Source organism: Syngnathus floridae, chromosome 4, assembly GCF_059516105.1.
Source record: "Syngnathus floridae isolate MCC-2025c chromosome 4, RoL_Sflo_1.0, whole genome shotgun sequence".
NCBI classification, from domain to species: Eukaryota; Metazoa; Chordata; class Actinopteri; order Syngnathiformes; family Syngnathidae; genus Syngnathus; species Syngnathus floridae.
Window position 1 is genome coordinate 2,130,230 of NC_142416.1, and position 7,257 is coordinate 2,137,486.

At 45.4% G+C, this 7,257-nt stretch overlaps 1 long non-coding RNA gene across 1 annotated transcript; it reads right to left on the minus strand.

Moving 5' to 3' along the window:
• Window positions 1-845: 845 nt before the first annotated feature.
• Window positions 846-6,137, minus strand: LOC148398560 (uncharacterized). Its single transcript, XR_015858238.1, has 2 exons — window positions 5,476-6,137; window positions 846-5,292 (listed from the first exon to the last, which is right to left on the minus strand). It is a non-coding gene; the product is annotated as an uncharacterized LOC148398560 (long non-coding RNA).
• Window positions 6,138-7,257: the final 1,120 nt, after the last annotated feature.

Below are 7,257 nucleotides of genomic sequence, written 5' to 3' on the forward strand. Positions count from 1 at the left end.
TGCGTGGCTATGTTCCCAATTTCGTTGTATACCTGCAGTGCAATGACACCTAAGGCATTCTATTCTATTCTATTTCACAAGAAGAAAATGTCCGGTTGCTCGCTTCGCTTTTGTCACAGCAAAGGTGTTCTAGTCGATTCAAGAAAAAAATTGGCAGGTTGCTCTCTTTGTTTTTGTCACAATTCTGGCAAATGAGTTTGCCCGCCTGCCTGAGCGCTCCCCGTTTGTACATCCAGACGGATGAAATCAAGCTGAAAGACAGAGCGGTTAGTGTTTTGGATGAAGCCCTGGGGCCGGCCACGTCCACCGCCTTCAGCTGCAGACTCAGGCTGCCGAGCAGCAGATCGCTGCCCTGAGGGATTCCCAAAGGGCGGGCCTAAACTACCCTGGAAGTGGGGTCAACGCCGCTACTAGCAATCCTCTTCATTGCGTAAGCCACCTCATCACACACTTGCAGTACGCATGACTTAGTTCGTTGCTGGAGGAAGGTAGCACAAAAACAGTTTTGAACTTTGAACGAGTGCTTGTGTGTGTGTGTTGCGGGGCGTTTTCAGTCTCAGGAGGATCGGGACACGCGACGGTTTCATCTGAAAATCGCTGAGCTCAGCGCAGTCATCAGGAAACTGGAGGATCGAAACGCCCTGCTTTCTGAAGAGCGCAATGAACTGGTAATTTATTGACGGCACGCTTGAAGGTTTGCGCTACGTTTGATGCGCGCCATCCAGCGAGGCACCCATTGCGCTTGCTTATTAGTTGAGCGGCGCGGCGAGTCGGTTGCCTGGTAGATGTCTTTTATTGGGAGCCAAAGCCACGATTCCGTTCAAACCGATGCAAAAGGAATCAAGTCAAGTCAAGTCGTGTTTATTTGTATAGCCCTAAATCACAAACAGTCTCAAAGGGCTTCACATAGCCAAAAATTGACAATTATTCTCAAAGCATCCCCTGATCATAAGCTCCCAAAAGGGCAAGGAAAAACTCAAAAAACCCCTGCCAGGGGAAAATGAGAAACCTTGAGAAGGGACCACAGATGGAAGGATCCCCCTTTTAGGATCACCAGGTTATAATGGATGCAGAGAGTGCACAAGTAATACATAATATGAAAATCAATGAAAAAATGGATGTCGGAGGTGCCCTCGGTTGTCCTGGCCGTGTCTTCAAGGGGGTTGAGCTGCAGTTCCTTCATCTTGAATTGGTCCCCGAGAATCCAGCTAGCCGTGATCAGCTTTTGAGCCACCTAACCCCCTCCCCAGCCGGGGAGGGGGTGGGCATAGAGAACAAAACAAACTCCGGCCAAATCGGCCATCACAAGTTAGTTAAAGGCCATCTCATAGAAATGTGTCTTTAAACGTGTCTTAAATGTTTCTACTTAGGTAGTAGTTCTAATATCCATTGGTAGGGCATTCCAAAGCTCTGGAGCCCGAATAGAGAATGCTCTAGACCCTGCAGACATTTTCTTGGCCCTCGGTATAACTAAAAGACTAGCGTTTTGCGAACGAAGGTTACGAGACGGAACATAAGGAACGACTAGGTCGACGAGATATGAAGGCGCTAAGCCATGCAGTGATTTATAGGTTAGTAGAAGAACCTTGAAGTCACATCTTAAATGGACCGGGAGCCAATGTAATTTGGCTAATATTGGGGTAATGTGATCAAATTTTCTTGACCGTGAGAGCATCCTCGCAGCGGCATTTTGCACTAACTGTAGACTTTTGATACTGGACTTAGGAAGACCAGAGAATAATACATTACAGTAGTCCAGGCGCGACGTAACGAACGCATGTATAATGGTTTCCGCATCCCCGGTCGAGAGGATAGGACGAATCTTAGCAATATTACGAAGGTGAAAAAACGCAATCCTGGTTATATTCTTAATGTGTTTTTGAAAGGAGAGCGTTTGGTCAAATATTACCCCGAGATTAGTTACCGTATCACTCTGAGTGATAGTCCGGTTATCTATAGTTATAGTGGTTTCCTTAAATAAGTGTTGATAACGAGTAGGACCAATTATCAACATCTCAGTTTTATCTGGGTTAAGACGAAGGAAGTTGAGAGACATCCATTGCTTGATCTCCGCAAGGCACGCCTCGAGATTACAACAGTCCCGTGGATCTGTCATCGATAACGGCATATATAATTGGGTGTCATCCGCGTAGCATTGAAAGCTAATATTATATTTACGTATTATGTCCCCAAGCGGAATCATATAAATATTAAATAAAATCGGTCCGAGTACCGATCCCTGTGGAACACCACACGTAACATTATAAAGCTCAGAGGACGTATTACCATGGACCACTCGGTGCGTCCTGCCTGATAGATAGGAATTGAACCAGCTGAGTGCTGACCCTGAGATACCAACACAACTTTTAAGACGCCCTAATAAAATATCAAAGTCTACAGTGTCAAAGGCAGCACTAAGATCGAGTAGTAACAATACAGACGACGTATTTGAATCCATAGCTATGAGGAGATCATTAGTCACTTTAGCAAGTGCTGTCTCTGTAGAATGATTAGCTCTAAAATCAGACTGAAAGGAGTCATATCGATTATTAGCGACCATGTAATCAATAAGCTGCTGCGCTACTACTTTTTCGAGAAGTTTTGCTATGAATGGGAGGTTTGAAACTGGCCTATAATTACTGAGACAGTCCGGGTCAAGATTTGCTCGCTTAAGTAGTGGTTTAATAATAGCGGTTTTAAAGGCTATTGGCACTATCCCAGAGGAAACAGACAGATTGATTATATTTAAGACGGACGGTCCTAAAATTGGAAATAATTCTTTAAGTAGTTTGGCTGGAAGCGGGTCGAGTAAACATGTTGTTTGTTTAGCCGTACTAACCAATTTTGTAAGCATTTCAAGGGAACGCTATCAAAATTTGAGAGGGTTATTGCATTATCCCCAGCGCTAGTAACCAGCGGAGCGATTGGCATGGTATTCTTGATCTCGTCCCTAATGGACTCAATCTTTTGAGCAAAAAATTTCATAAACTCGTCAGCTGAGTGGAAGGAGCTATCGGGGGTCGGCTGGCGCAGAGTTAGCTTTGCCACTGTATCAAATAGGTATTTAGGATTGTTTTTATTAAGATTAATGACTTGCGAAAAATAACGAGTTTTTGCTAAAATTAGCGCATCTTTATATTTCAGGAGGCTGTCCTTCCATGCCTGATGGAAAACCTCAAGTTTGGTTAAACGCCATCTGCGCTCATGCTTTCTATATAATTGTTTAAACGTACGTGTTTCATCTGTGAACCACGGAGTTGGCCATCTACGGCGAGTTTTCAGACGTAGCGGTGCCACAGAGTCGATGGCTTTTAATAATGTCGCATTGAATTCATTTGTAAGATTATCGATAGAGCCGCTGTATGCGGGAAACATGGCGGTTGCCGGCGACAGTAACTCAGACAGCGCAGTTGCAGTCATGGAGTTAAGATTACGGCTGCTATAATTCCGATTGCTCTCTTGTCTTTGACAAGGAACTAAAATTTCAAATTTTATTAAGAAATGATCAGACAGAACAGTAGTGTATGGCAGTACTGCTATATTTGAGGTTGCTAGTCCCCGGGATAATACCAGATCTAAGGTATTTCCATTCTTATGCGTTGCTGCTTGTACAGCTTGCGTAAAACCACACGTATCGATTAAAGTTTGAAATGCCGAAGTCAGTGGTTCTGACGGTGAATTCATGTGGATGTTGAAATCACCCATGATAACTATATTATCTGCATTTGTCACTAGATCAGCCACAAATTCTGAAAATTCATCCATGAAGCCAGAGTAAGCCCCGGGTGGGCGGTAAATAACAACAAGATAGAATGACGGTAACGCAGTGGATCGCACAATGAGAACTTCAAATGTTTTAAATACGTGAATTGAGCGAGGCCTAAATCTAAGCTCAGAATTTGAGATGAGGGCGACACCCCCACCCTTTTTTCGAGGACGTGCCACATGCGAGCTCACAAAATTTGGAGGCGAGGCCTCGTTAAGTGGCAGCAGTTCATTAGGTTTTAACCAGGTCTCGCAAAGACCAAAAACGTTTAGATTATGTTCCGTGATAAGGTCATTAACGAGAATTGCTTTCGTATGAAGTGATCTAATATTCATAAAACCGAATTTAAGTGTAATCGATTGATCAGGGTGCGTATCTATCGAAGGATTTTTAAACGGGATGCGAGTAAAATTGTGTTCTCTAGGCCTAATATCACCTCTCAAAAGTTTATTAGGGCGGTGGGATGAAATGACCGTGGGAATTTGATGATGAATATTTGTTACACATGTGAAGTTATCTAAAACAGGCACCGTTTCATCAGCAAGACCGGTCGGGACGGAGTGATTGGATTTGTCTACTACCCCAGTAGAAAGTGTGTTTAAGTGTACTGCAGCACTATTTAAACTGTCGCGCTCTAGTCTACACGAGGAGCTATGTGTATGCTGAAAGTCTAGCCTAGCGCTAGTTAACTTTAACTTAACAGACTCCAAACCCATCCTCACAGGTGGTCTAATCACCTGTGCCCTGGCCTGCTCTAGAGTGACCTGTCATGAGTGGCTCAAACAGTAATCTATATTCCTAGAAAGAGTGAAGGCGCCCTCACGGTTAGGGTGAAGGCCGTCCTTCCTCAGCAGGTCGGGGCGGCCCCAGAAGGATGACCAGTTATCTATAGAATACAGTCCCTGCTTTTTACAGAACCCAGCCATCCATCGATTAAGGGGGACTAATCTACTAAACCTCTCATCAGTGCCTCTCCCAGGCAGGGGGCCAGAGACAAATACTCGATGCCGACTCATCTTTCTGGCAAGATCACAAGTCCTCGCTATGTTTTTCTTTGTGATCTCTGATTGTCTCATCCTAACATCATTGGAGCCGACGTGTATCACTATGTCTGAGTAGCTAGTATTGCGAGTCAGCTCCCTAAGATTAGCTTCTATGTCGGGTGCTCTGCCCCCAGGAATACACATTACCGTGGCTGGATTTTTAAGCGTAATGTTTCGGGTAATGGAGTCGCCTATGACCAAAGTGCGAGGGCCAGTAGACCGAGATGACTTTGGACGGCTATGCGTCTTACCTGGCTCATCGCGATTAGCAAGCCGCTTGGGGCTAATGCTAACCGGGCTAGCGGGCTGACTACAGCCCGCGTCTGTGTCCGCCGCAACTACTGTTATCGCACTATTCTGCTCTAACTGGCGGACACGTCCCTCTAGCAGAGACAACCTCTCTAAGAGAAGGGTGCAGTTGGTGCACGAAGCCGTACATACCTCTTGGTCCGCTGCCATACTTTGTGTCCGAAGAGCGACGATCTGTCAGAACAACCCGGAAGTCGAGTAGAGTTACATCAAGTTTTCTTTTTTAATCAATGCAATCATTTACAACCGTTGCCCAGAAAGAATCGTCGAAATTCGACGTTCCCCCCAAACGCCACACTCACTCGCTTTTCAGGGGAACAAAAGTACTTATTTTTAAAAACGATGAGTTGTACTTACCGTGTACGCTCTGGACGGTCCAGTTGCAAGCAGAAAATAAAAATATTTCTCTTGTTAGTCGTATGTTACCATCCGCTGTGTCTTTGTCAACGTCGCCGCCATTTTCCTACTTCCTGTTGCGAGCCACGCCCACGGATTTAAATTTTGGCGGAAGTTCCGCCCATTGGCGTCGTTTTCGCGTATAGCAAATCCGATTGGTTGGGAAGGAGGCGCGGTTATGCAGCCGAGGGGTCCTGTGATCGGTGGGATGTAAAGTAGGCGTCGACGTCACGTCCGCGTCACGTGACCACGACGTGGCAGACGTCATATAGCAACCGCTGTTTTGTTTAGTAGACTTACAGTTGTTATGCATTGACATAATGGCGCACACTCCAAATAGATTTAAATAAATTAAATAATTCTTCTGCCCACTCCCTTTTAAACAAGTTAACTCTCCCCGCGGATTTGAATTCCGGCGGAAGTTCCGCCCATCGACGTCACGTCTGTCACGTGACCACAACGTGGCAGATGTCATATAGCAACCGCTGTTTTGTTTAGTAGATTTACAGTTGTTATGCATTGGCATAATGCTGTGCACTCAAAATAGATTTAAATAAATTAAATATCTCTTCTGCCCACTCCCTTTTAAACAAGTTAACTCTGCCCACGGATTCTAATTTCGGACGAAGGTCCGCCCATTGACGTCTTGTCTGCGTCACGTGACCACGACGTAGCGACGTCATCTAGTAACTGCTGTTTTGATCAGCAGACTTAGTTATTATGCGTTGACATAATGGCGCACTGGTTAGTGTTAGATAAATTGTATATATATGTTATCATGCGTTCTCTAATGAGTACTTATTAATAAGATTATTGCACAGAATGCTTGCTGTTTCGCCCTGCAGACGTCCACCAACAACAACAAGTCAAACGATGCTGTCTGGAGCTTCCTGACCTTCTACACCTCTGGGAATCCAAGAAAGTTGTTGATAGCTCAATCTATTTTGTTGATGTCTGCACATGGCATTTGTCCTTGCATCTTTTCTCATGGCGTCTTGTCTGTGACTTCTTGGTCACATAGCATTTTGTCCTTGCATTCGTTTCTCATGGCATCTTGTCTGTGACTTCTTGGTTCACATAGAATCTCGTTTCTTCTCTCATGAGACAAAGCCCACGCCTTCTCCCCACCTATTAGGGGCTAGTCTCACATTGTGGGTAGGGCATTCCAAATAAAAAGAGCGAAGAGTGCAAACAGATTTTTAGTGTAGTCAGATTGCTGTAAATCTGAATGCACTCCTCGCGAGAAAAACCTCAATATTCTGCCTCACTTGTTTTGTCTGCTGATCCTTTTCTTTTATACAGATACTCAGTCAGAGAAAATACCTGACAGTTAGCATGTCCACCTCTTAAGCATGATGTTGCGGGTTCGACGCATGATCAATGTTAGCATGGAGTGAGCTGAAGTGCATGGCGCTGAAGATTTGAATCTTTGAAATGCGCTGAGGTCTGACATATCAGGTAGAATGGTTTGCCATCACGTTCAACATTCACTCATTCAACATCCAGCGCCCGGCGCACTCACGCATGCCAATCGGGACAACCGGGACAACCGGGAGCCCGTGCGCACGCGCCAGGTGGCCAAAAATAGCTCCAGCCGAGCAGATCGGCATTTTATAAGCACCACGGATGAGATCGCGGAGCCTTATTTGACTTCCGGCGGCAGGCAGACTCACGCACGCCTCCCAGGATCACCGTGAGGCCTGTGCACGCGCCAGGTGGCCGAGCGGATCGGCACTTTATAAG